Raw genomic sequence first — 24010 nt, 5'->3', positions numbered from 1 at the left:
TAGAGGAAGATCTGAGACAAAGAAATCTGACTTTTACCAGAGCTGACCAGAGGAAAGCACAAACACAGTCCCCCACTACCACAAATAATGCAGTCGAGTTTCCCACATTTGGGAAAATCACAGGGGCCAGCATACCCAGAATGCAATGAATGAACCTCACCCTGGGAGAACAATCTTCATGACCATGGTATCTCCTATGCAAAATAAGTATGATTTGGGATAGGGCTGATGAGGGCCGCTGCTCAGGCACATCTCTGTCAAGTAAAGGAGATTCAACTGAGGCAGCACAAGGGAACTCTCATCTGGGGACAACAACTGCAGGGAGACGACATCTTTTCAGATGAACATGGGAGGGCGGAAGGCTGCCTAATACTGAAGCACCATCAAATATCAAACCATGGCCCTCATTCCGAGTTGATCGCTCGCAATGCGATTTTAGCAGAGTTACACACACTAAGCCGCCGCCTACTGGGAGTGAATCTTAGCTTATTGCGATTACAAACTACTTAGCAGTTTCAGAGTAGCTTCAGACTTACTCGGCATCTGCGATCAGTTCAGTGCTTGTCGTTCCTGGTTTGACGTCACAAACACTCCCAGAGTTCGCCCAGACACTCCCCCGTTTCTCCGGCCACTCCTGCGTTTTTTCCGGAAACTGTAGCGTTTTTTCCCACACGCCCATAAAACGGCCTGTTTCCGCCCAGTAACACCCATTTCCTGTCAATCACATTACGATCGCCGGAGCGAAGAAAAAGCCGTGAGTAAAAATACTTTCTTCATTGTAAAATTACTTGGCGCAGTCGCAGTGCGAATATTGCGCATGCGTACTAAGCAGAATTTCACTGCGATGCGATGAAATTTACAGAGCGAACGACTCGGAATGAGGGCCCATATGCAACAACTAGTACAAGCACTCCTGGGGGAAGGTCTGCAGCAGACGGATTTGCATACGGTGATGTTATCCAAGCAGTGGGCCAAAGTTGACTGGAACCCTCATCTGCATATGAAAAGAGAAAAGGGGCATGCAGGGCATGGCGGCCTTTTGCAGTGCTTGGATGACCCCTAGTTCGCATTAAACACCCCCACCCTCCTTTGGTGTGGGGCTCATGTTGGCCATGCCCCATCCCCTGATGCATTCAAGCTGATTTCTTGCAGCAGCTGGGCACTGTAACAGCTCCAGAGCTGTTCTGTAAGGCAAGTAAAAGGGTGTGGGCCCTGCAGCACCACCTGTTGTTCGCATTGTGCGTTGGAAGGCACAAATTAAGCAGACGGGAGGAGAAGTCAGGATAGTGCGCAAGGGCATTCTTTTCTCTTAGTCCGGGGGCAAGGCTTCAAAATGGGGTCTGCAACGGAGGAGACACAGGGGGCGTGGTCACTAGAGATGAGCGCCGGAAATTTTTCGGGTTTTGTGTTTTGGTTTTGGGTTCGGTTCCGCGGCCGTGTTTTGGGTTCGACCGCGTTTTGGCAAAACCTCACCGAATTTTTTTTGTCGGATTCGGGTGTGTTTTGGATTCGGGTGTTTTTTTCCAAAAAACCTAAAAAACAGCTTAAATCATAGAATTTGGCGGTCATTTTGATCCCAAAGTATTATTAACCTCAAAAACCATAATTTCCACTCATTTTCAGTCTATTCTGAATACCTCACACCTCACAATATTATTTTTAGTCCTAAAATTTGCACCGAGGTCGCTGTGTGAGTAAGATAAGCGACCCTAGTGGCCGACACAAACACCGGGCCCATCTAGGAGTGGCACTGCAGTGTCACGCAGGATGGCCCTTCCAAAAAACCCTCCCCAAACAGCACATGACGCAAAGAAAAAAAGAGGCGCAATGAGGTAGCTGTGTGAGTAAGATTAGCGACCCTAGTGGCCGACACAAACACCGGGCCCATCTAGGAGTGGCACTGCAGTGTCACGCAGGATGTCCCTTCCAAAAAACCCTCCCCAAACAGCACATGACGCAAAGAAAAAAAGAGGCGCAATGAGGTAGCTGTGTGAGTAAGATAAGCGACCCTAGTGGCCGACACAAACACCGGGCACATCTAGGAGTGGCACTGCAGTGTCACGCAGGATGTCCCTTCCAAAAAACCCTCCCCAAACAGCACATGACGCAAAGAAAAAGAAAAGAAAAAAGAGGTGCAAGATGGAATTGTCCTTGGGCCCTCCCACCCACCCTTATGTTGTATAAACAGGACATGCACACTTTAACCAACCCATCATTTCAGTGACAGGGTCTGCCACACGACTGTGACTGATATGACGGGTTGGTTTGGACCCCCACCAAAAAAGAAGCAATTAATCTCTCCTTGCACAAACTGGCTCTACAGAGGCAAGATGTCCACCTCATCATCATCCTCCGATATATCACCGTGTACATCCCCCTCCTCACAGATTATCAATTTGTCCCCACTGGAATCCACCATCTCAGCTCCCTGTGTACTTTGTGGAGGCAATTGCTGCTGGTCAATGTCTCCACGGAGGAATTGATTATAATTCATTTTAATGAACATCATCTTCTCCACATTTTCTGGATGTAACCTCGTACGCCGATTGCTGACAAGGTGAGCGGCGGCACTAAACACTCTTTCGGAGTACACACTTGTGGGAGGGCAACTTAGGTAGAATAAAGCCAGTTTGTGCAAGGGCCTCCAAATTGCCTCTTTTTCCGGCCAGTATAAGTACGGACTGTGTGACGTGCCTACTTGGATGCGGTCACTCATATAATCCTCCACCATTCTTTCAATGGGGAGAGAATCATATGCAGTGACAGTAGACGACATGTCCGTAATCGTTGTCAGGTCCTTCAGTCCGGACCAGATGTCAGCATCAGCAGTCGCTCCAGACTGCCCTGCATCACCGCCAGCGGGTGGGCTCGGAATTCTGAGCCTTTTCCTCGCACCCCCAGTTGCGGGAGAATGTGAAGGAGGAGATGTTGTTGACAGGTCGCGTTCCGCTTGACTTGACAATTTACTCGCCAGCAGGTGTTTGAACCCCAGCAGACTTGTGTCTGCCGGAAAGAGAGATCCAAGGTAGGCTTTAAATCTAGGATCGAGCACGGTGGCCAAAATGTAGTGCTCTGATTTCAACAGATTGACCACCCGTGAATCCTTGCTAAGCGAATTAAGGGCTCCATCCACAAGTCCCACATGCCTAGCGGAATCGCTCCGTGTTAGCTCCTCCTTCAATGTCTCCAGCTTCTTCTGCAAAAGCCTGATGAGGGGAATGACCTGACTCAGGCTGGCAGTGTATGAACTGACTTCACGTGTGGCAAGTTCAAAGGGCATCAGAACCTTGCACAACGTTGAAATCATTCTCCACTGCGCTTGAGACAGGTGCATCCCACCTCCTATATCGTGCTCAATTGTATAGGCTTGAATGGCCTTTTGCTGCTCCTCCAACCTCTGAAGCATATACAGGGTTGAATTCCACCTCGTTACCACTTCTTGCTTCAGATGATGGCAGGGCAGGTTCAGTAGTTTTTGGTGGTGCTCCAGTTTTCTGTACGTGGTGCCTGTACGCCGAAAGTGTCCCGCAATTCTTCTGGCCACCGACAGCATCTCTTGCACGCCCCTGTCGTTTTTTAAAAAATTCTGCACCACCAAATTCAAGGTATGTGCAAAACATGGGACGTGCTGGAATTGGCCCAGATTTAATGCACACACAATATTGCTGGCGTTGTCCGATGCCACAAATCCACAGGAGAGTCCAATTGGGGTAAGCCATTCCGCGATGATCTTCCTCAGTTGCCGTAAGAGGTTTTCAGCTGTGTGCGTATTCTGGAAACCGGTGATACAAAGCGTAGCCTGCCTAGGAAAGAGTTGGCGTTTGCGAGATGCTGCTACTGGTGCCGCTGCTGCTGTTCTTGCGGCGGGAGTCCATACATCTACCCAGTGGGCTGTCACAGTCATATAGTCCTGACCCTGCCCTGCTCCACTTGTCCACATGTCCGTGGTTAAGTGGACATTGGGTACAACTGCATTTTTTAGGACACTGGTGAGTCTTTTTCTGACGTCCGTGTACATTCTCGGTATCGCCTGCATAGAGAAGTGGAACCTAGATGGTATTTGGTAACGGGGGCACACTACCTCAAGAAATTGTCTAGTTCCCTGTGAACTAACGGCGGATACCGGACGCACGTCTAAAACCAACATAGTTGTCAAGGCCTCAGTTATCCGCTTTGCAACAGGATGACTGCTGTGATATTTCATCTTCCTCGCAAAGGACTGTTGGACAGTCAATTGCTTGGTGGAAGTAGTAAAAGTGTGCTTACGACTTCCCTTCTGGGATGACCATCGACTCCCAGCAGCAACAACAGCAGCGCCAGCAGCAGTAGGCGTTACACGCAAGGATGCATCGGAGGAATCCCAGGCAGGAGAGGACTCGTCAGAATTGCCAGTGACATTGCCTGCAGGACTATTGGCATTCCTGGGGAAGGAGGAAATTGACACTGAGGGAGTTGGTGGGTGGTTTGCGTGAGCTTGGTTACAAGAGGAAGGGATTTACTGGTCAGTGGACTGCTTCCGCTGTCACCCAAAGTTTTTGAACTTGTCACTGACTTATTATGAATGCGCTGCAGGTGACGTATAAGGGAGAATGTTCCGAGGTGGTTAACGTCCTTACCCCTACTTATTACAGCTTGACAAAGGGAACACACGGCTTGACACCTGTTGTCCGCATTTCTGGTGAAATACTTTCACACCGAAGAGCTGATTTTTTTGGTATTTTCACCAGGCATGTCAACGGCCATATTCCTACCACGGACAACAGGTGTCTCCCCGGGTGCCTGACTTAAACAAACCACCTCACCATCAGAATCCTCCTGGTCAATTTCCTCCCCAGCGCCAGCAACACCCATATCCTCCTCATCCTGGTGTACTTCAACACTGACATCTTCAATCTGACTATCAGGAACTGGACTGCGGGTGCTCCTTCCATCACTTGCAGGGGGCGTGCAAATGGTGGAAGGCGCATGCTCTTCACGTCCAGTGTTGGGAAGGTCAGGCATCGCAACCGACACAATTGGAGTCGGACTCTCCTTGTGGATTTGGGATTTCGAAGAACGCACAGTTCTTTACGGTGCTACTGCTTTTGCCAGCTTTAGTCTTTTCATTTTTCTAGCGAGAGGCTGAGTGCTTCCATCCTCATGTGAAGCTGAACCACTAGCCATGAACATAGGCCAGGGCCTCAGCCGTTCCTTGCCACTCCGTGTGGTAAATGGCATATTGGCAAGTTTACGCTTCTCCTCCGACAATTTTATTTTAGGTTTTGGAGTCCTTTTTTTACTGATATTTGGTGTTTTGGATTTGACATGCTCTGTACTATGACATTGGGCATCGGCCTTGGCAGACGACGTTGCTGGCATTTCATCGTCTCGGCCATGACTAGTGGCAGCAGCTTCAGCACGAGGTGGAAGTGGATCTTGATCTTTCCCTAATTTTGGAACCTCAACATTTTTGTTCTCCATATTTTAATAGGCACAACTAAAAGGCACCTCAGGTAAACAATGGAGATGGATGGATTGGATACTAGTATACAATTATGGACGGGCTGCCGAGTGCCGACACAGAGGTAGCCACAGCCGTGAACTACCGCACTGTACTGTGTCTGCTGCTAATATATAGACTGATTGATAAAGAGATAGTATACTCGTAACTAGTATGTATGTATAAAGAAAGAAAAAAAAACCACGGTTAGGTGGTATATACAATTATGGACGGGCTGCCGAGTGCCGACACAGAGGTAGCCACAGCCGTGAACTACCGCACTGTACTGTGTCTGCTGCTAATATAGACTGGTTGATAAAGAGATAGTATACTCGTAACTAGTATGTATGTATAAAGAAAGAAAAAAAACCACTGTTAGGTGGTATATACAATTATGGACGGGCTGCCGAGTGCCGACACAGAGGTAGCCACAGCCGTGAACTACCGCACTGTACTGTGTCTGCTGCTAATATAGACTGGTTGATAAAGAGATAGTATACTCGTAACTAGTATGACTATAAAGAAAGAAAAAAAAACCACGGTTAGGTGGTATATACAATTATGGACGGGCTGCCGAGTGCCGACACAGAGGTAGCCACAGCCGTGAACTACCGCACTGTACTGTGTCTGCTGCTAATATATAGACTGGTTGATAAAGAGATAGTATACTCGTAACTAGTATGTATGTATAAAGAAAGAAAAAAAAACCACGGTTAGGTGGTATATACAATTATGGACGGGCTGCCGAGTGCCGACACAGAGGTAGCCACAGCCGTGAACTACCGCACTGTACTGTGTCTGCTGCTAATATAGACTGGTTGATAAAGAGATAGTATACTCGTAACTAGTATGTATGTATAAAGAAAGAAAAAAAAAACCACGGTTAGGTGGTATATACAATTATGGACGGGCTGCCGAGTGCCGACACAGAGGTAGCCACAGCCGTGAACTACCGCACTGTACTGTGTCTGCTGCTAATATAGACTGGTTGATAAAGAGATAGTATACTCGTAACTAGTATGACTATAAAGAAAGAAAAAAAAAACACGGTTAGGTGGTATATACAATTATGGACGGGCTGCCGAGTGCCGACACAGAGGTAGCCACAGCCGTGAACTACCGCACTGTACTGTGTCTGCTGCTAATATAGACTGGTTGATAAAGAGATAGTATACTACTAATATTATATATACTGGTGGTCAGGTCACTGGTCACTAGTCACACTGGCAGTGGCACTCCTGCAGCAAAAGTGTGCACTGTTTAATTTTAATATAATATTATGTACTCCTGGCTCCTGCTATAACCTATAACTGGCACTGCAGTGCTCCCCAGTCTCCCCCACAATTATAAGCTGTGTGAGCTGAGCACAGTCAGATATATATATACATTGATGCAGCACACTGGGCTGAGCAGTGCACACAGATATGGTATGTGACTGAGTCACTGTGTGTATCGTTTTTTTCAGGCAGAGAACGGATATATTAAATAAAACAAACAACTGCACTGTCTGGTGGTCACTGTGGTCGTCAGTCACTAAACTCTGCACTCTCTTCTACAGTATCACAGCCTCAGGTCAATCTCTCTCTCTCTCAACCCTAATCTAAATGGAGAGGACGCCAGCCACGTCCTCTCCCTATCAATCTCAATGCACGTGTGAAAATGGCGGCGACGCGCGGCTCCTTATATAGAATCCGAGTCTCGCGAGAATCCGAAAGCGTCATGATGACGTTCGGGCGCGCTCGGGTTAACCGAGCAAGGCGGGAGGATCCGAGTCTGCTCGGACCCGTGAAAAAAACATGAAGTTCGTGCGGGTTCGGATTCAGAGAAACCGAACCCGCTCACCTCTAGTGGTCACAGCAGCTTTTCTCTACAGTCTGCACCAGCAGGAGCCTACACCATTTTTTATGATCACGCTGAACTGCAGTGCGACTGCAATTACAGCATGGTCAAGAAGGGAGGCGTCATGCTGGGTGGCCATGCCCTGTCACTGTGCAGGAGCCAGCACCGCTCACACACTAGTCCCCGGGTGCAGCCCCCAACCCCCGGGACACCCGGAGCAACAAAATGTAGATTCAGGCCACCAGGCCACGCCCCTACCTATGAAACCATGCCTCCTTTTTACCATTGCGCTGTTTATCTGCGCGCACTGCATTACAATCTCCCTCGCCACCTCTCTGGGTGTCACCAGTGATAGTGACACCTCTGCCATGCTTGTAGCAGCTGGTCCTAAGATCTACGCCTCAAGCCCTGAGTGTTTGCCCTTGTGACTTGTTGATCGTCATAGCGAAGCAGATGCTTACAGAAAACTGCAGGGGCTTAGATTGAAAATAAAAAAAATTGATGGGTATAAGGTAGAGAGGAGCGGGTTCGGTTCTCCGAGAACCGAATTCCCCACGAACTCCACGTGGTTTACACTGGTCCGAGGCAGGCTCGGTTGTTCCCGCCTGACTTGGAAAACCTGAACAAGGGAAAATGTCATCATCCCGCTGTCAGATTCTCGTGAGATTCGGATTCCATATAAAGAGCTGCGCGTTGCTGCCATTTTTACTCGTGCATTGAAGAGAGAGCGGAGAGGACGTGGCTATGTTCTCTCAGTGGAAATCTCAATATCAGTGCTCAGTATCAGTGGTTACTTATTGCTGCTCAGTAATACTAGTAGTGTGTCTCTCCTGCTCAGTGTCAGTTCTCAGTAGTATCCTCATCAGTGCTCAGTATCACTGCTCATTGTCTTGTGCTGCATTGTGGTGCTCAGCATACTACAGTACATTACTAATAGTCCAGTGCTGCATCTTGCTGCTCAGTGTCAGTTCTAGTATCCTCATCAGTGCTCACTATCACTGCTCATTGCATTGTGGTGTTCTGTATACTACAGTAACATAGTAATATAGTATATATAGAGGAGCGGGTTCGGTTCTCCGAGAACCGAATTCCCCACGAACTCCACGTGGTTTACACTGGTCCGAGGCAGGCTCGGTTGTTCCCGCCTGACTCGGAAAACCTGAACAAGGGAAAATGTCATCATCCCGCTGTCGGATTCTCGCGAGATTCGGATTCCATATAAAGAGCTGCGCGTTGCCGCCATTTTTACTCGTGCATTGAAGAGAGAGCGGAGAGGACGTGGCTATGTTCTCTCAGTGGAAATCTCAATATCAGTGCTCAGTATCAGTGGTTACTTATTGCTGCTCAGTAATACTAGTAGTGTGTCTCTCCTGCTCAGTGTCAGTTCTCAGTAGTATCCTCATCAGTGCTCAGTATCACTGCTCATTGTCTTGTGCTGCATTGTGGTGCTCAGCATACTACAGTACATTACTAATAGTCCAGTGCTGCATCTTGCTGCTCAGTGTCAGTTCTAGTATCCTCATCAGTGCTCACTATCACTGCTCATTACATTGTGGTGTTCTGTATACTACAGTAACATAGTAATATAGTAACATATAGTAACATAGTTTTTGAGGTTGAATAGAGGCAAATTGCCCATCGTGTTCAACCTGTTTTAAGTTGTGATGATTCTACATACTTGCTGAATAATGTTTTATGACTAGTTAGCTACTATAACTCATGTTACCCCCGGATTAACCATGTTGATATTTTAAGTATTATAACCTTGGATAGCTTTTTCATTCAGAAATGTATCCATTCCTTTTTTAAATCCAATTACAGAGTCCGCCATTACCACCTTCCCTGGCAGGGAATTCCACATCCTGATTGCCCTAACAGTGAAGATCATAGTATCTCACCTGGCAGGTAAGTAGGAGTTGGGCTAGAGCTGTGGAGGATTGCTGCTCGGGCACCCCCTGTCAAGTGAAGGAGATCCAACTGAGGCAGCACAAGGGAACTCTCGAAAGAAGAACAAGGCTAGAGGAAGATCTGAGACAAAGAAATCTGACTTTTACCAGAGCTGACCAGGGGAAAGCACAAACACAGTCCCCCACTACCACAAATAATGCAGTCGAGTTTCCCACATTTGGGGAAATCACAGGGGTCAGCATACCCAGAGTGCAATGAATGAACCTCACCCTGGGAGAACAATTTTCATGACCATGGTATCTCCTATGCAAAATAAGTATGATTTGGGATAGGGCTGGGGAGGGCCGCTGCTCAGGCACATCTCTGTCAAGTAAAGGAGATTCAACTGAGGCAGCACAAGGGAACTCTCATCTGGGGACAACAACTGCAGGGAGAACACATATTTTCAGATGAACATGGGAGGGCAGAAGGCTGCCTAATACTGAAGCACCCCCAAACAACAAACCAAATGCAACTACTAATGCAAGCATTCCTGGGGGAAGGCCTGCAGCAGACGGATTTGCATATGGTGATGTCATCCAAGCAGTGGGTCAAAGTTGGCTTCAACCCTCGTCTGCATATGAAAATAAAAAAGGGGTGTGCAGGGCATGGCGGCCTTTTGCGGCGCTTGGATGACCCCTAGTTCGCATTAAACACCTCCACCCTCCTTCGGTGTGGGGCTCATGTTGGCTATGCCCCAGCCCCTGAAGCATTCAAGCTGATTTCTTGCAGCAGCTGGGCACTGTAACAGCTCCAGAGCTGCTCTGTAAAGCAAGTAAAAGGGTGTGGGCCCTGCAGCACTACCTGTAGTTTGCATTGTGCGTTGGAAGGCACAAAGTAAGCAGACGGGGAAGTCAGGATAGTGCACAAGGGCATAGAAGGGAGCGGCTCAAGAAAAGAGAAGTGGAAACAGACAGCAAACTAGGCTGGAGAGAGACCTGAGACAAAGAGATCTGAATTATACGAGAGCCGACCAGAGGAAACACAAATTATGTAATCAAGTGTCCCACATTTGGGGAAATCGTAGGAGCAGCACACCCAGAGTGCATTGGGTGAGCCTTGCCCTGGGAGAAGCACCTTCCTGATCATAGTATCTCACCTGGCAGGTAAGTAGGAGTTGGGCTAGAGCTGGGGAGGGTCGCTGTACGGGCACCCCCCTGTCAAGTGAAGGAGATCCAACTGAGGCAGCACAAGGAAACTCTCGAAAAAAGAACAAGGCTAGATGAAGATCTGAGACATAGAAATCTGACTTTTACCAGAGCTGACCAGAGGAAAGCACAAACACAGTCCCCCACTACAACAAATAATGCAGTCGAGTTTCCCACATTTGGGGAAATCACAAGGGTCAGCATACCCAGAATGCAATGAATGAACCTCACCCTGGGAGATCAATCTTCATGATAATGGTATCTCCTATGCAAAATAAGTATGATTTGGGATAGGGCTGGGGAGGGCCGCTGCTCAGGCACATCTCTGTCAAGTAAAGGAGATTCAACTGAGGCAGCACAAGGGAACTCTCATCTGGGGACAACAACTGCAGGGAGAACACATATTTTCAGATGAACATGGGAGGGCAGAAGGCTGCCTAATACTGAAGCACCCCCAAACAACAAACCAAATGCAACTACTAATGCAAGCATTCCTGGGGGAAGGCCTGCAGCAGACGGATTTGCATATGGTGATGTCATCCAAGCAGTGGGTCAAAGTTGGCTTCAACCCTCGTCTGCATATGAAAATAAAAAAGGGGTGTGCAGGGCATGGCGGCCTTTTGCGGCGCTTGGATGACCCCTAGTTCGCATTAAACACCTCCACCCTCCTTCGGTGTGGGGCTCATGTTGGCTATGCCCCAGCCCCTGAAGCATTCAAGCTGATTTCTTGCAGCAGCTGGGCACTGTAACAGCTCCAGAGCTGCTCTGTAAAGCAAGTAAAAGGGTGTGGGCCCTGCAGCACTACCTGTAGTTTGCATTGTGCGTTGGAAGGCACAAAGTAAGCAGACGGGGAAGTCAGGATAGTGCACAAGGGCATAGAAGGGAGCGGCTCAAGAAAAGAGAAGTGGAAACAGACAGCAAACTAGGCTGGAGAGAGACCTGAGACAAAGAGATCTGAATTATACGAGAGCCGACCAGAGGAAACACAAATTATGTAATCAAGTGTCCCACATTTGGGGAAATCGTAGGAGCAGCACACCCAGAGTGCATTGGGTGAGCCTTGCCCTGGGAGAAGCACATTCCTGATCATAGTATCTCACCTGGCAGGTAAGTAGGAGTTGGGCTAGAGCTGGGGAGGGTCGCTGTACGGGCACCCCTCTGTCAAGTGAAGGAGATCCAACTGAGGCAGCACAAGGAAACTCTCGAAAAAAGAACAAGGCTAGATGAAGATCTGAGACATAGAAATCTGACTTTTACCAGAGCTGACCAGAGGAAAGCACAAACACAGTCCCCCACTACAACAAATAATGCAGTCGAGTTTCCCACATTTGGGGAAATCACAGGGGTCAGCATACCCAGAATGCAATGAATGAACCTCACCCTGGGAAATCAATCTTCATGATAATGGTATCTCCTATGCAAAATAAGTATGATTTGGGATAGGGCTGGGGAGGGCCGCTGCTCAGGCACATCTCTGTCAAGTAAAGGAGATTCAACTGAGGCAGCACAAGGGAACTCTCATCTGGGGACAACAACTGCAGGGAGAACACATATTTTCAGATGAAAATGGGAGAGCAGAAGGCTGCCTAATACTGAAGCACCCCCAAACAACAAACCAAACGCAACAACTAGTACAAGCATTCCTGGGAAAAGGTCTGCAGAAGACGGATTTGCATACGGTGATGTCATCCAAGCAGTGGGCCAAAGTTGGCTGGAACCCTCATCTGCATATGAAAAGTGAAAAGGGGTATGCAGGGCATGGCGGCCTTTTGCGGTGCTTGGATGACCCTTAGTTTGCATTAAACACCTCCACCCTCCGTCGGTGTGGGGCTCATGTTGGCTATGCCCCAGCCCCTGAAGCATTCAAGCTGATTTCTTGCAGCAGCTGGGCACTGTAACAGCTCCAGAGCTGCTCTGTAAGGCAAGTAAAAGGGTGTGGGCCCTGCAGCACTACCTGTAGATTGCATTGTGCATTGGAAGGCACAAAGTAAGCAGACAGGAGGAGATGTCAGGATAGTCCACAAGGGTATTGAAGGGAGGGGCTTAAGAAAAAAGAAGTGGAAACAGACAGCAAACTAGGCTGGAGAGAGACCTGAGACAAAGAGATCTGAATTATATGAGAGCCGACCAGGGGAAACACAAATTATGCAGTCAAGTTTCCCACATTTGGGGAAATCGCAGGGGCAGCACACCCAGAGTGCATTGGGTGAGCCTTGCCCTGGGAGAAGCACCTACATGATCATAGTATCTCACCTGGCAGGTAAGTAGGAGTTGGGCTAGAGCTGGGGAGGGTCGCTGCTCGGGCACCCCCCTGTCAAGTGAAGGAGATCCAACTGAGGCAGCACAAGGGAACTCTCGAAAGAAGAACAAGGCTAGAGGAAGATCTGAGACAAAGAAATCTGACTTTTACCAGAGCTGACCAGAGGAAAGCACAAACACAGTCCCCCACTACCACAAATAATGCAGTTGAGTTTCCCACATTTGGGGAAATCACAGGGGTCAGCATACCCAGAATGCAATGAATGAACCTAACCCTGGGAGAACAATCTTCATGACCATGGTATCTCCTATGCAAAATAAGTATGATTTGGGATAGGGCTGGGGAGGGCCGCTGCTCAGGCACATCTCTGTCAAGTAAAGGAGATTCAACTGAGGCAGCACAAGGGAACTCTCATCTGGGGACAACAACTGCAGGGAGAACACATATTTTCAGATGAACATGGGAGGGCAGAAGGCTACCTAATACTGAAGCACCCCCAAACAACAAACCAAATGCAACAACTAGTAAAAGCATTCCTGGGAGAAGGTCTGCAGAAGACGGATTTGCATACGGTGATGTCATCCAAGCAGTGGGCCAAAGTTGGCTGGAACCCTCATCTGCATATGAAAAGAGAAAAGGGTTATGCAGGGCATGGCGGCCTTTTGCGGCGCTTGGATGACCCCTAGTTCGCATTAAACACCTCCATTCTCCTTCGGTGTGGGGCTCATGTTGGCTATGCCCCAGCCCCTGAAGTATTCAAGCTGATTTCTTGCAGCAGCTGGGCACTGTAACAGCTCCAGAGCTGCTCTGTAAGGCAAGTAAAAGGGTGTGGGCCCTGCAGCACTACCTGTAGTTCGCATTGTGCGTTGGAAGGCACAAAGTAAGCAGACGGGAGAAGTCAGGATAGTGCGCAAGGGCATAGAAGGGAGCGGCTCAAGAAAAGAGAAGTGGAAACAGGCAGCAAACTAGGCTGGAGAGAGACCTGAGACAAAGAGATCTAAATTATACGAGAGCCGACCAGGGGAAACACAAATTATGCAGTCAAGTGTCCCACATTTGGGGAAATCGCAGGAGCAGCACACCCAGAGTGCAATGGGTGAGCCTTGCCCTGGGAGAAGCACCTTCATGATCATAGTATCTCACCTGGCAGGTAAGTAGGAGTTGGGCTAGAGCTGGGGAGGGTTGCTGCTCGGGTACCCCCCTGTCAAGTGAAGGAGATCCAACTGAGGCAGCACAAGGGAACTCTCAAAGAAGAACAAGGCTAGAGGAAAATCTGAGACAAAGAAATCTGACTTTTACCAGAGCTGACCAGAGGAAAGCACAAACACAGTCCCCCACTACCACAAATAATGCAGTCGAGTTTCCCACATTTGGGGAAATCACAGGGGTCAGCATACCCAAAATGCAATGAATGAACCTCACCCTCGGAGAACAATCTTCATGACCATGGTATCTCCTATGCAAAATAAGTATGATTTGGGATAGGGCTGGAGAGGGCCGCTGCTCAGGCACATCTCTGTCAAGTAAAGGAGATTCAACTGAGGCAGCACAAGGATACTCCCATCTGGGGACAACAACTGCAGGGAGAACACATATTTTCAGATGAACATGGGAGGGCAGAAGGCTGCCTAATACTGAAGCACCCCCAAACAACAAACCAAATGCAACAACTAGTACAAGCATTCCTGGGGGAAGTTCTGCAGAAGACGGATTTGCATACGGTGATGTCATCCAAGCAGTGGGCCAAAGTTGGCTGGAACCCTCATCTGCATATGAAAAGAGAAAAGGGGTATGCAGGGCATGGCGGCCTTTTGCGGCGCTTGGATGACCCTTAGTTCGCATTAAACACCCCCACCCTCCTTCGGTGTGGGGCTCATGTTGGCTATGCCCCAGCCCCTGAAGCATTCAAGCTGATTTCTTGCAGCAGCTGGGCACTGTAACAGCTCCAGAGCTGCTCTGTACGGCAAGTAAAAGGGTGTGGGCCCTGCAGCACTACCTGTAGTTTGCATTGTGCATTGGAAGGCACTTAAGAATAGAGAAGAGGAAACAGACAGCAAACTAGGCTGGAGAGAGACCTGAGACAAAGAGATCTGAATTATACGAGAGCCGACCAGGGGAAACACAAATTATGCAGTCAAGTTTCCCACATTTGGGGAAATCGCAGGAGCAGCACACCCAGAGTGCAATGGGTGAGCCTTGCCCTGGGAGAAGCACCTACGTGATCATAGTATCTCACCTGGCAGGTAAGTAGGAGTTGGGCTAGAGCTGGGGAGGGTCGCTGCTCGGGTACCCCCCTGTCAAGTGAAGGAGATCCAACTGAGGCAGCACAAGGGAATTCTCGAAAGAAGAACAAGGCTAGAGGAAGATCTGAGACAAAGAAATCTGACTTTTACCTGAGCTGACCAGAGGAAAACACAAACACAGTCCCCCACTACCACAAATAATGCTGTCGAGTTTCACACATTTGGGGAAATCACAGGGGTCAGCATACCCAGAATGCAATGAATGAACCTCACACTGGGAGAATAATCTTCATGACCATGGTATCTCCTATGCAAAATAAGTATGATTTGGGATAGGGCTGGGGAGGGCCGCTGCTCAGGCACATCTCTGTCAAGTAAAGGAGATTCAACTGAGGCAGCATAAGGGAACTCTCATCTGGGGACAACAACTGCAGGGAGAACACATATTTTCAGATGAACATGGGAGGGCAGAAGGCTGCCTAATACTGAAGCACCCCCAAACAACAAACCAAATGCAACAACTAGTGCAAGCATTCCTGGGGGAAGGCCTGCAGCAGATGGATTTGCATATGGTGATGTCATCCAAGCAGTGGGTCAAAGTTGGCTTCAACCCTCGTCTGCATATGAAAAGAGAAAAGGGGCGTGCAGGGCATGGCGGCCTTTTGCGGCGCTTGGATGACCCCTAGTTCGCATTAAACACCTCCACCCTCCTTTGGTGTGGGGCTCATGTTGGCTATGCCCCAGCCCCTGAAGCATTCAAGCTGATTTCTTGCAGTAGCTGGGCACTGTAACAGCTCCAGAGCTGCTCTGTACGGCAAGTAAAAGGGTGTGGGCCCTGCAGCACTACCTGTAGTTTGCATTGTGCATTGGAAGGCACAAAGTAAGCAGACGGGAGAAGTAAGGATAGTGCGCAAGGCCATAGAATGGAGCGGCTTAAGAAAAGAGAAGTGGAAACAGACAGCAAACTAGGCTGGAGAGAGACCTGAGACAAAGAGATCTGAATTATACGAGAGCCGACCAGGGGAAACACAAATTATGCAGTCAAGTTTCCCACATTTGGGGAAATCGCAGGGGCAGCACATCCAGAGTGCAATGGGTGAGCCTTGCCCTGGGAGAAGCACCTTCATGATTATAGTATCTCACCTGGCAGGTAAGTAGAAGTTGGGCTAGAGCTGGGGAGGGTCGCTGCTCGGGCACCCCCCTGTCAAGTGAAGGAGATCCAACTGAGGCAGCACAAGGGAACTCTCGAAAGAAGAACAAGGCTAGAGGAAGAACTGAAACAAAGAAATCTGACTTTTACCAGAGCTGACCAGAGGAAAGCACAAACACAGTCCCCCACTACCACAAATAATGCAGTTGAGTTTCCCACATTTGGGGAAATCACAGGGGTCAGCATACCCAGAATGCAATGAATGAACCTCACCCTGGGAGAACAAACTTCAAGACCATGGTCTCTCCTATGCAAAATAAGTATGATTTGGGATAGGGCTGGGGAGGGCCGCTGCTCAGGCACATCTTAGTCAAGTAAAGGAGATTCAACTGAGGCAGCACAAGGGAACTCTCATCTGGGGACAACAACTGCAGGGAGAACACATATTTTCAGATGAACATGGGAGGGCAGAAGGCTGCCTAATACTGAAGCACCCCCAAACAACAAACCAAATGCAACAACTAGTGCAAGCATTCCTGGGGGAAGGCCTGCAGCAGATGGATTTGCATATGGTGATGCCATCCAAGCAGTGGGTCAAAGTTGGCTTCAACCCTCGTCTGCATATGAAAAGAGAAAAGGGGCGTGCAGGGCATGGCGGCCTTTTGCGGCGCTTGGATGACCCCTAGTTCGCATTACACACCTCCACCCTCCTTCGGTGTGGGGCTCATGTTGGCTATGCCCCAGCCCCTGAAGCATTCAAGCTGATTTCTTGCAGCAGCTGGGCACTGTAACTGCTCCAGAGCTGCTCTGTAAGGCAAGTAAAAGGGTGTGGGCCCTGCAGCACTACCTGTAGTTTGCATTGTGCGTTGGAAGGCACGAAGTAAGCAGACGGGAGAAGTCAGGATAGTGCGCAAGGGCATAGAAGGGAGCGGCTCAAGAAAAGAGAAGTGGAAACAGACAGCAAACTAGGCTGGAGAGAGACCTGAGACAAAGAGATCTGAATTATACGAGAGCCGACCAAGGGAAACACAAATTATGCAGTCAAGTTTCCCACATTTGGGGAAATCACAGGGGCAGCACAACCAGAGTGCAATGGGTGAGCCTTGCCCTGGGAGAAGCACCTTCATGATCATAGTATCTCACCTGGCAGGTAAGTAGGAGTTGGGCTAGAGCTGGGGAGGGTCGCTGCTCGGGCACCCCCCTGTCAAGTGAAAGAGATCCAACTGAGGCAGCACAGGGGAACTCTCGAAAGAAGAACAAGGCTAGAGGAAGATCTGAGATAAAGAAATCTGATTTTTACCAGAGCTGACCAGAGGAAAGCACAAACACAGTCCCCCACTACCACAAATAATGCAGTCGAGTTTCCCACATTTGGGGAAATCACAGGGGTCAGCATACCCAGAATGCAATGAATGAACCTCACCCTGGGAGAACAATCTTCATGACCATGGTATCGCCTATGCAAAATAAGTATGATTTGGGATAGGGCTGGGGAGGGCCGCTGCTCAGGCACATCTCTGTCAAGTAAAGGAGATTCAACTGAGGCAGCACAAGGGAACTCTCATCTGGGGACAACAACTGCAGGGAGAACACATATTTTCAGATGAACATGGGAGAGCAAAAGGCTGCCTAATACTGAAGCACCCCCAAACAACAAACCAAATGCAACAACTAGTGCAAGCATTCCTGGGGGAAGGCCTGCAGCAGATGGATTTGCATATGGTGATGTCATGCAAACAGTGGGTCAAAGTTGGCTTCAACACTCGTCTGCATATGAAAAGAGACAAGGGGCGTGCAGGGCATGGCGGCCTTTTGCGGCGCTTGGATGACCCCTAGTTCGCATTACACACCTCCACCCTCCTTCGGTGTGGGGCTCATGTTGGCTATTCCCCAGCCCCTGAAGCATTCAAGCTGATTTCTTGCAGCAGCTGGGCACTGTAACTGCTCCAGAGACGCTCTGTAAGGCAAGTAAAAGGGTGTGGGTCCTGCAGCACTACCTGTAGTTTGCATTGTGCGTTGGAAGGCACGAAGTAAGCAGACGGGAGAAGTCAGGATAGTGCGCAAGGGCATAGAAGGGAGCGGCTCAAGAAAAGAGAAGTAGAAACAGACAGCAAACTAGGCTGGAGAGAGACCTGAGACAAAGAGATCTGAATTATACGAGAGCCGACCAGGGGAAACACAAATTATGCAGTCAAGTTTCCCACATTTGGGGAAATCGCAGAAGCAGCACACCCAGAGTGCAATGGGTGAGCCTTGCCCTGGGAGAAGCACCTTCATGATCATAGTATCTCACCTGGCAGGTAAGTAGGAGTTGGGCTAGAGCTGGGGAGGGTCGCTGCTCGAGCATCCCCCTGTCAAGTAAAGGAGATTCAACTGAGGCAGCACAAGGGAACTCTCATCTGGGGACAACAACTGCAGGGAGAACACATATTTTCAGATAAAAATCTTGGTCATGCTCTGGTTTCTCTTCAGAACGAACAAATCTTTCGCCTTTTACTAAAGATTTCCGTGGAGAGGAGCAAAACCGAGTTTTATCTCAATTTTTGCATGCCCCATCTTTTTGGGGTTTCTTTTATCGGTTTAAAGATAGAATGAGTGTGCTTTAATGTAAGCTCATTTGCATAGAAATGACAGTAAATGTTTGTTTCTTTTCAAACAGAACTTTCTTGACCACACTAATTGTTTGAAAGATCTGGGAGCACATGGAAAAGAGTACAAACCATGTTTATAGCAAGGGGAAGCCTGGTGAGAAATCTGCTTTCTTTCATTCAAATTGGGTGCTCACTTTGAGCTGAATGAGAACTGCTGGCATGGCACTCAGGCGACAGGTGGAATCTTGGTCATGCTCTGGTTTCTCTTCAGAACTAACAAATATTTCGCCTTTTATTAAAGATTTCCGTGGAGAGGAGCAAAACTGAGTTTTATCTCAATTTTTGCATGCCCCATATTATTGGGGTTTCTTTTATCAGTTTAAAGACAGAACGAGTGTGCTTTCTTGTTAGCTTTAATGTAAGTTTATTTGCATAACAATGACAGTAAATGTTTGTTTCTTTTCAAACAGAACTTTCTTGACCATGCTACTTGCTTGAAAGATCTGGGAGCACATGGAAAACAGTACAAACCATGCAGTATCACAAGAGCCTTTATTTGATCTTTCATGAAGATAGAGCAGAATTGAGGACACGTCAACAATTTCTGCCGAAGGTGGTTCATCTTTCCACATGGTGCCTTTGGCCACTGACACCTTCGTTGAGTCAAAGTCTCTGGCTGTGGTCAGAACTTTGAAAATTTATGTCACCAGAACGGTTCAGATTAGGAAAACAGAGGCTCTGTTTGTCCTGTATGCTCCCAACATGATTGGGTGTCCTGCTTCCATGCAGACCATTATGCGCTGGATCTGTGGTAAGATTCAGCATGCTCATTCCACGGCAGGATTGCCGTTACTGAATTAGGTGAAGACCCATTCTACTAGAAAGGTGGGTTCATCCTGGGCAGCTGGTCGGGGAGTCTCGGCATTGCAACTTTGCCGAGCAGCTATTTAGTAAACACTTTTGCTAAGTTTTACAAGTTTGATACCTTGGCTGATGATAACCTCAAGTTGGGTCATTCGGTGCTGCAGAGTCGTACGCACTCTCCCACCCGTTCAAGAGCTTTGGTATAACCCCATGGTTCTTAATGTGACCCCAGCATCCTCTAGTTCGTATGAGAAAATAGGATTTTAATACCTACCGGTAAATCCTTTTCTCTTAGTACGTAGAGGATGCTGGGCACCCGTCCCAGTCCATACTGTGTCTGCAGTTATTACTTGTGGTTATACACATGTTGTGTTACGGTTCTGGTCAGCTTTTTGCTGCAATTGTTCATGCCGTTGGCTTGTGTTCTGTTGAATGCCACGTTCTGCGGCATGCTTAAGGTGTGAGCTGGTAAGATGCTCACCTTAGTTTAACAATAAATCCTTTCCTCGAAATGTCCGTCTCCCTGGGCACAGTTCCTATAACTGTAGTCTGGAGGAGGGGCATAGAGGGAGGAGCCAGTTCACACCCTTTGAAAGTCTTAAAGTGCCCATGTCTCTTGCGGATCCCGTCTATACCCCATGGTTCTTAATGTGACCCCAGCATCCTCTACGGACTAAGAGAAAAGGATGCCCTTGTGTACTATCCTGACTTCTCCTCCCGTCTGCTTACTTTGTGCCTTCCAACGCACAATGCGAACTACAGGTGGTGCTGCAGGGCCCACACCCTTTTACTTGCCTTACAGAGCAGCTCTGGAGCTGTTACAGTGCCCAGCTGCTGCAAGAAATCAGCATGAATGCTTCAGGGGATGGGGCATGGCCAACATGAGCCCCACACCAAAGGAGGGTGGGGGTGTTTAATGCGAACTAGGGGTCATCCAAGCACTGCAAAAGGCCGCCATGCCCTGCATGCCCCTTTTCTCTTTTTATATGCAGATGAGGGTTCCAGCCAACTTTGGCCCACTGCTTGGATGACATCACCGTATGCAAATCCGTCTGCTGCAGACCTTCCCCCAGGAATGCTTGTACTAGTTGTTGGATATGGTTTGATATTTGATGGTGCTTCAGTATTAGGCAGCCTTCCGCCCTCCCATGTTCATCTGAAAAGATGTGGTCTCCCTGCAGTTGTTGTCCCCAGACGAGAGTTCCCTTGTGCTTCCTCAGTTGAATCTCCTTAACTTGACGGGGGAGGGGCTGCCCGAGCTGCCACCCTCCCCAGCCCTATCCCAACTCATACTTATTTTACATATTAGATCTCTTGATCATGAAGATTGTTCTCACAGGGTGAGGTTCATCCATTATATTTTAAAATAGGAAGGTACAAATTACATATTTGAATTGCATCTATGTGCTGGATTCAAATGTCCCCCCCCCCTTCCTTTCTCAATTGTGCCCGTCAGCAGCTATTCTAAGGTTGCTGCCAATGGGTGTGACACATTAATTTCTTCTGTGGGGTACACTGGACTCCACAAGGATTCACATTGGGGTGTAGAGTAGGATCTTGATCTGAGGCACCAACCGGCTCAAAGCTTTTGACTGTTCCCAAGAAGCTCAGTGCATTCTCCTCTATAACCCCGCTTCCATGAACAGGGAGCTCAGTTTGTAGTTGGTGCCTTCAGTAGCAGGCCAATTAACAGGGGCCTGCCTCAGGCAGCCTATTCTTAGCTATTAATTTTGACAAGAAAAGAAGAACTTGTTTTATGAGAATCTACAAGGGCTGCAGCAGGCTAGGTCTAATAGACATCTTTACTGCAGCTTCATCACTCCCAGCGGCGCTATATACTCCCGTGCCCTGGTTGCTGGGTCACTGCAGCGGAGGCTCCGGTTTCATCCTAAGGTCAGTCACACACACACCACCCTTCTGGATCACGAGGCCGCTGATGAAGGGGAGCGAGGCCGTAGGGGGTGGGCCGTGTGCGCACTGCGGTGGACACTGATTACTGGGCAGCCGCTCCACTAGCCACCAGGTACAGTTAAGGAGCACAGGTCTGGGGGTTTTTCTCCTATATTAACCCAATTTTGTACTGCCCGCAGCGCATTGTGATAGGTAATAGGGCCTGATTCAGGTTGGATTGCAATCACAATAAGCGATCCAACTGCAAAAATTGCTAAGAGCATACGCATGTGCCTGCATTTTCTGCGGCACCCCGCAGAGAATGTGATCGCCTCTGCCTGTCAATCGGGGCGGGGAAGGGGGGGAGAGGTGGGTCAGCAACACTCCATTTCCAAGTCAGGGATGGAGCGGTGCGGGGGCAAGGCTTCAAAATGGGGTCTGCAACGGAGGAGACACAGGGGGCGTGGTCACAGCGGCTGTATGACATCACATTCAGCCGCTGTGATCACAAAAATGGTGGCGGCTTCCTGCGCGCACATACAGTCTGCACCAGCAGGAGCCTACACCATTTTTTATGATCACGCTGAACTGCAGTGCGACTGCAATTACAGCATGGTCAAGAAGGGAGGCGTCATGCTGGGTGGCCATGCCCTGTCACTGTGCAGGAGCCAGCACCGCTCACACACTAGTCCCCGGGTGCAGCCCCCAACCCCCGGGACACCCGGAGCAACAAAATGTAGATTCAGGCCACCAGGCCACGCCCCTACCTATGAAACCATGCCTCCTTTTTACCATTGCGCTGCTTATCTGCGCGCACTGCATTACAATCTCCCTCGCCACCTCTCTGGGTGTCACCAGTGATAGTGACACCTCTGCCATGCTTGTAGCAGCTGGTCCTAAGATCTACGCCTCAAACCCTGAGTGTTTGCCCTTGTGACTTGTTGATCATCATAGCGAAGCAGATGCTTACAGAAAACTGCAGGGGCTTAGATTGAAAATAAAAAAATTGATGGGTATAAGGTAGAGAGGAGCGGGTTCGGTTCTCCGAGAACCGAATACCCCACGAACTCCACGTGGTTTACACTGGTCCGAGGCAGGCTCGGTTGTTCCCGCCTGACTCGGAAAACCTGAACAAGGGAAAATGTCATCATCCCGCTGTCGGATTCTCGCGAGATTCGGATTCCATATAAAGAGCTGCGCGTTGCTGCCATTTTTACTCGTGCATTGAAGAGAGAGCGGAGAGGACGTGGCTATGTTCTCTCAGTGGAAATCTCAATATCAGTGCTCAGTATCAGTGGTTACTTATTGCTGCTCAGTAATACTAGTAGTGTGTCTCTCCTGCTCAGTGTCAGTTCTCAGTAGTATCCTCATCAGTGCTGAGTATCACTGCTCATTGTCTTGTGCTGCATTGTGGTGCTCAGCATACTACAGTACATTACTAATAGTCCAGTGCTGCATCTTGCTGCTCAGTGTCAGTTCTAGTATCCTCATCAGTGCTCACTATCACTGCTCATTGCATTGTGGTGTTCTGTATACTACAATAACATAGTAACATAGTTTTTGAGGTTAAATAGAGGCAGATTGCCCATCGTGTTCAACCTGTTTTAAGTTGTGATGATTCTACATACTTGCTGAATAATGTTTTATGACTAGTTAGCTACTATAACTCATGTTACCCCCGGATTAACCATGTTGATATTTTAAGTATTATAACCTTGGATAGCTTTTTCATTCAGAAATGTATCCATTCCTTTTTTAAATCCAATTACAGAGTCCGCCATTACCACCTTCCCTGGCAGGGAATTCCACATCCTGATTGCCCTAACAGTGAAGAAACCTTTCCTCCATTGCGTTCTGAACTTTCCTCCAGTCGCAGCGAGTGACCACGTGTTCTTTTAATAAATAATTCCTCTGATAACTCTTTGTTATGTATCTTTACATATTTGAAGATATTAATAATATCTCCTCTTAGGCACCTCTTTTCTAGTGTATAAATATTCAGCCTAGTAAGTCTTTCCTTATAGTCCAGTACTTTTAGGCCTTTAATCAATTTAGTCTTCAGGATCTCTTACACTTCCATGAGCAGCAGAGTAGTGCAATGGAAGCATGCTGGGCCCATAACCCAGAGGTCGATTGATCGAAACTATCCACTGCTATGTGCATTTTTTTTTTTATAATTAAAGTAATCAAAAACTGGGATTGATATTTTGGCTATTTTATTTTTACTTAAAGTACAATAACTTTTATCATTTTAATTTGTTTTAATAGTATATTGACAGCATTGTTTTCTTTAAAAAATCCACTTAATTTTCTTTACCCTATTACTGAAATGGTAATTGACAAAAACAAACTACATTGTCACCAGAAGAGCAATGCAAAATGTACAAGTGATATATGAAAATCATCTTCCATCTTGAATTTCAATGATGCATTGGGACAACAATTTGTGAGAAACATCTTCACCCATAAAGAAAGATTTTCTTAATTCCTTACCTGTGTGCTGATTAGATATCACCTTGTTTTCACATTAAACAGACTTCCCCGTGAGGAAGCAGCAAGGATGCAGTGACGTTTCCTGGTGTCAACCTGTATTATTTCA

The 24010-nt window shown here is 48.1% G+C and overlaps 17 non-coding genes and 2 pseudogenes across 17 annotated transcripts; 2 read left to right on the top strand and 17 right to left on the bottom strand.

The window, feature by feature from the left end:
• Positions 1 to 47: 47 nt before the first annotated feature.
• On the bottom strand, positions 48 to 211 carry LOC134998805 (U1 spliceosomal RNA). The gene has a single exon (XR_010200974.1). It is a non-coding gene; the product is annotated as a U1 spliceosomal RNA (small nuclear RNA).
• Positions 212 to 9382: 9171 nt separating this feature from the next.
• LOC134998296 (U1 spliceosomal RNA) lies at positions 9383 to 9546 on the bottom strand. Its single transcript, XR_010200582.1, has one exon. It is a non-coding gene; the product is annotated as a U1 spliceosomal RNA (small nuclear RNA).
• Positions 9547 to 10216: 670 nt separating this feature from the next.
• On the bottom strand, positions 10217 to 10379 carry LOC134998574 (U1 spliceosomal RNA). Its single transcript, XR_010200776.1, has one exon. It is a non-coding gene; the product is annotated as a U1 spliceosomal RNA (small nuclear RNA).
• Positions 10380 to 10531: 152 nt separating this feature from the next.
• On the bottom strand, positions 10532 to 10695 carry LOC134998998 (U1 spliceosomal RNA). Its single transcript, XR_010201159.1, has one exon. It is a non-coding gene; the product is annotated as a U1 spliceosomal RNA (small nuclear RNA).
• A 670-nt stretch (positions 10696 to 11365) lies between these two features.
• Positions 11366 to 11528, bottom strand: LOC134998608 (U1 spliceosomal RNA). Its single transcript, XR_010200789.1, has one exon. It is a non-coding gene; the product is annotated as a U1 spliceosomal RNA (small nuclear RNA).
• A 152-nt stretch (positions 11529 to 11680) lies between these two features.
• Positions 11681 to 11844, bottom strand: LOC134998954 (U1 spliceosomal RNA). Its single transcript, XR_010201115.1, has one exon. It is a non-coding gene; the product is annotated as a U1 spliceosomal RNA (small nuclear RNA).
• A 695-nt stretch (positions 11845 to 12539) lies between these two features.
• LOC134998524 (U1 spliceosomal RNA) lies at positions 12540 to 12681 on the bottom strand (annotated as a pseudogene).
• Positions 12682 to 12833: 152 nt separating this feature from the next.
• LOC134998762 (U1 spliceosomal RNA) lies at positions 12834 to 12997 on the bottom strand. The gene has a single exon (XR_010200932.1). It is a non-coding gene; the product is annotated as a U1 spliceosomal RNA (small nuclear RNA).
• Positions 12998 to 13689: 692 nt separating this feature from the next.
• LOC134998388 (U1 spliceosomal RNA) lies at positions 13690 to 13831 on the bottom strand (annotated as a pseudogene).
• A 151-nt stretch (positions 13832 to 13982) lies between these two features.
• LOC134998779 (U1 spliceosomal RNA) lies at positions 13983 to 14146 on the bottom strand. The gene has a single exon (XR_010200948.1). It is a non-coding gene; the product is annotated as a U1 spliceosomal RNA (small nuclear RNA).
• Positions 14147 to 14761: 615 nt separating this feature from the next.
• On the bottom strand, positions 14762 to 14924 carry LOC134998368 (U1 spliceosomal RNA). Its single transcript, XR_010200649.1, has one exon. It is a non-coding gene; the product is annotated as a U1 spliceosomal RNA (small nuclear RNA).
• A 152-nt stretch (positions 14925 to 15076) lies between these two features.
• On the bottom strand, positions 15077 to 15240 carry LOC134999081 (U1 spliceosomal RNA). Its single transcript, XR_010201245.1, has one exon. It is a non-coding gene; the product is annotated as a U1 spliceosomal RNA (small nuclear RNA).
• A 671-nt stretch (positions 15241 to 15911) lies between these two features.
• LOC134998477 (U1 spliceosomal RNA) lies at positions 15912 to 16074 on the bottom strand. The gene has a single exon (XR_010200710.1). It is a non-coding gene; the product is annotated as a U1 spliceosomal RNA (small nuclear RNA).
• A 152-nt stretch (positions 16075 to 16226) lies between these two features.
• Positions 16227 to 16390, bottom strand: LOC134998906 (U1 spliceosomal RNA). Its single transcript, XR_010201070.1, has one exon. It is a non-coding gene; the product is annotated as a U1 spliceosomal RNA (small nuclear RNA).
• A 671-nt stretch (positions 16391 to 17061) lies between these two features.
• LOC134998495 (U1 spliceosomal RNA) lies at positions 17062 to 17224 on the bottom strand. The gene has a single exon (XR_010200728.1). It is a non-coding gene; the product is annotated as a U1 spliceosomal RNA (small nuclear RNA).
• A 152-nt stretch (positions 17225 to 17376) lies between these two features.
• On the bottom strand, positions 17377 to 17540 carry LOC134998885 (U1 spliceosomal RNA). The gene has a single exon (XR_010201049.1). It is a non-coding gene; the product is annotated as a U1 spliceosomal RNA (small nuclear RNA).
• Positions 17541 to 18211: 671 nt separating this feature from the next.
• Positions 18212 to 18374, bottom strand: LOC134998336 (U1 spliceosomal RNA). The gene has a single exon (XR_010200620.1). It is a non-coding gene; the product is annotated as a U1 spliceosomal RNA (small nuclear RNA).
• A 144-nt stretch (positions 18375 to 18518) lies between these two features.
• On the top strand, positions 18519 to 18634 carry LOC134998653 (U5 spliceosomal RNA). Its single transcript, XR_010200823.1, has one exon. It is a non-coding gene; the product is annotated as a U5 spliceosomal RNA (small nuclear RNA).
• Positions 18635 to 18908: 274 nt separating this feature from the next.
• On the top strand, positions 18909 to 19024 carry LOC134998714 (U5 spliceosomal RNA). Its single transcript, XR_010200885.1, has one exon. It is a non-coding gene; the product is annotated as a U5 spliceosomal RNA (small nuclear RNA).
• The last annotated feature ends 4986 nt before the right edge of the window (positions 19025 to 24010 follow it).

Source organism: Pseudophryne corroboree, unplaced genomic scaffold (assembly GCF_028390025.1).
Source record: "Pseudophryne corroboree isolate aPseCor3 unplaced genomic scaffold, aPseCor3.hap2 scaffold_149, whole genome shotgun sequence".
NCBI lineage: Eukaryota > Metazoa > Chordata > Amphibia > Anura > Myobatrachidae > Pseudophryne > Pseudophryne corroboree.
This window is presented reverse-complemented; position numbering and strand designations above follow the sequence as displayed.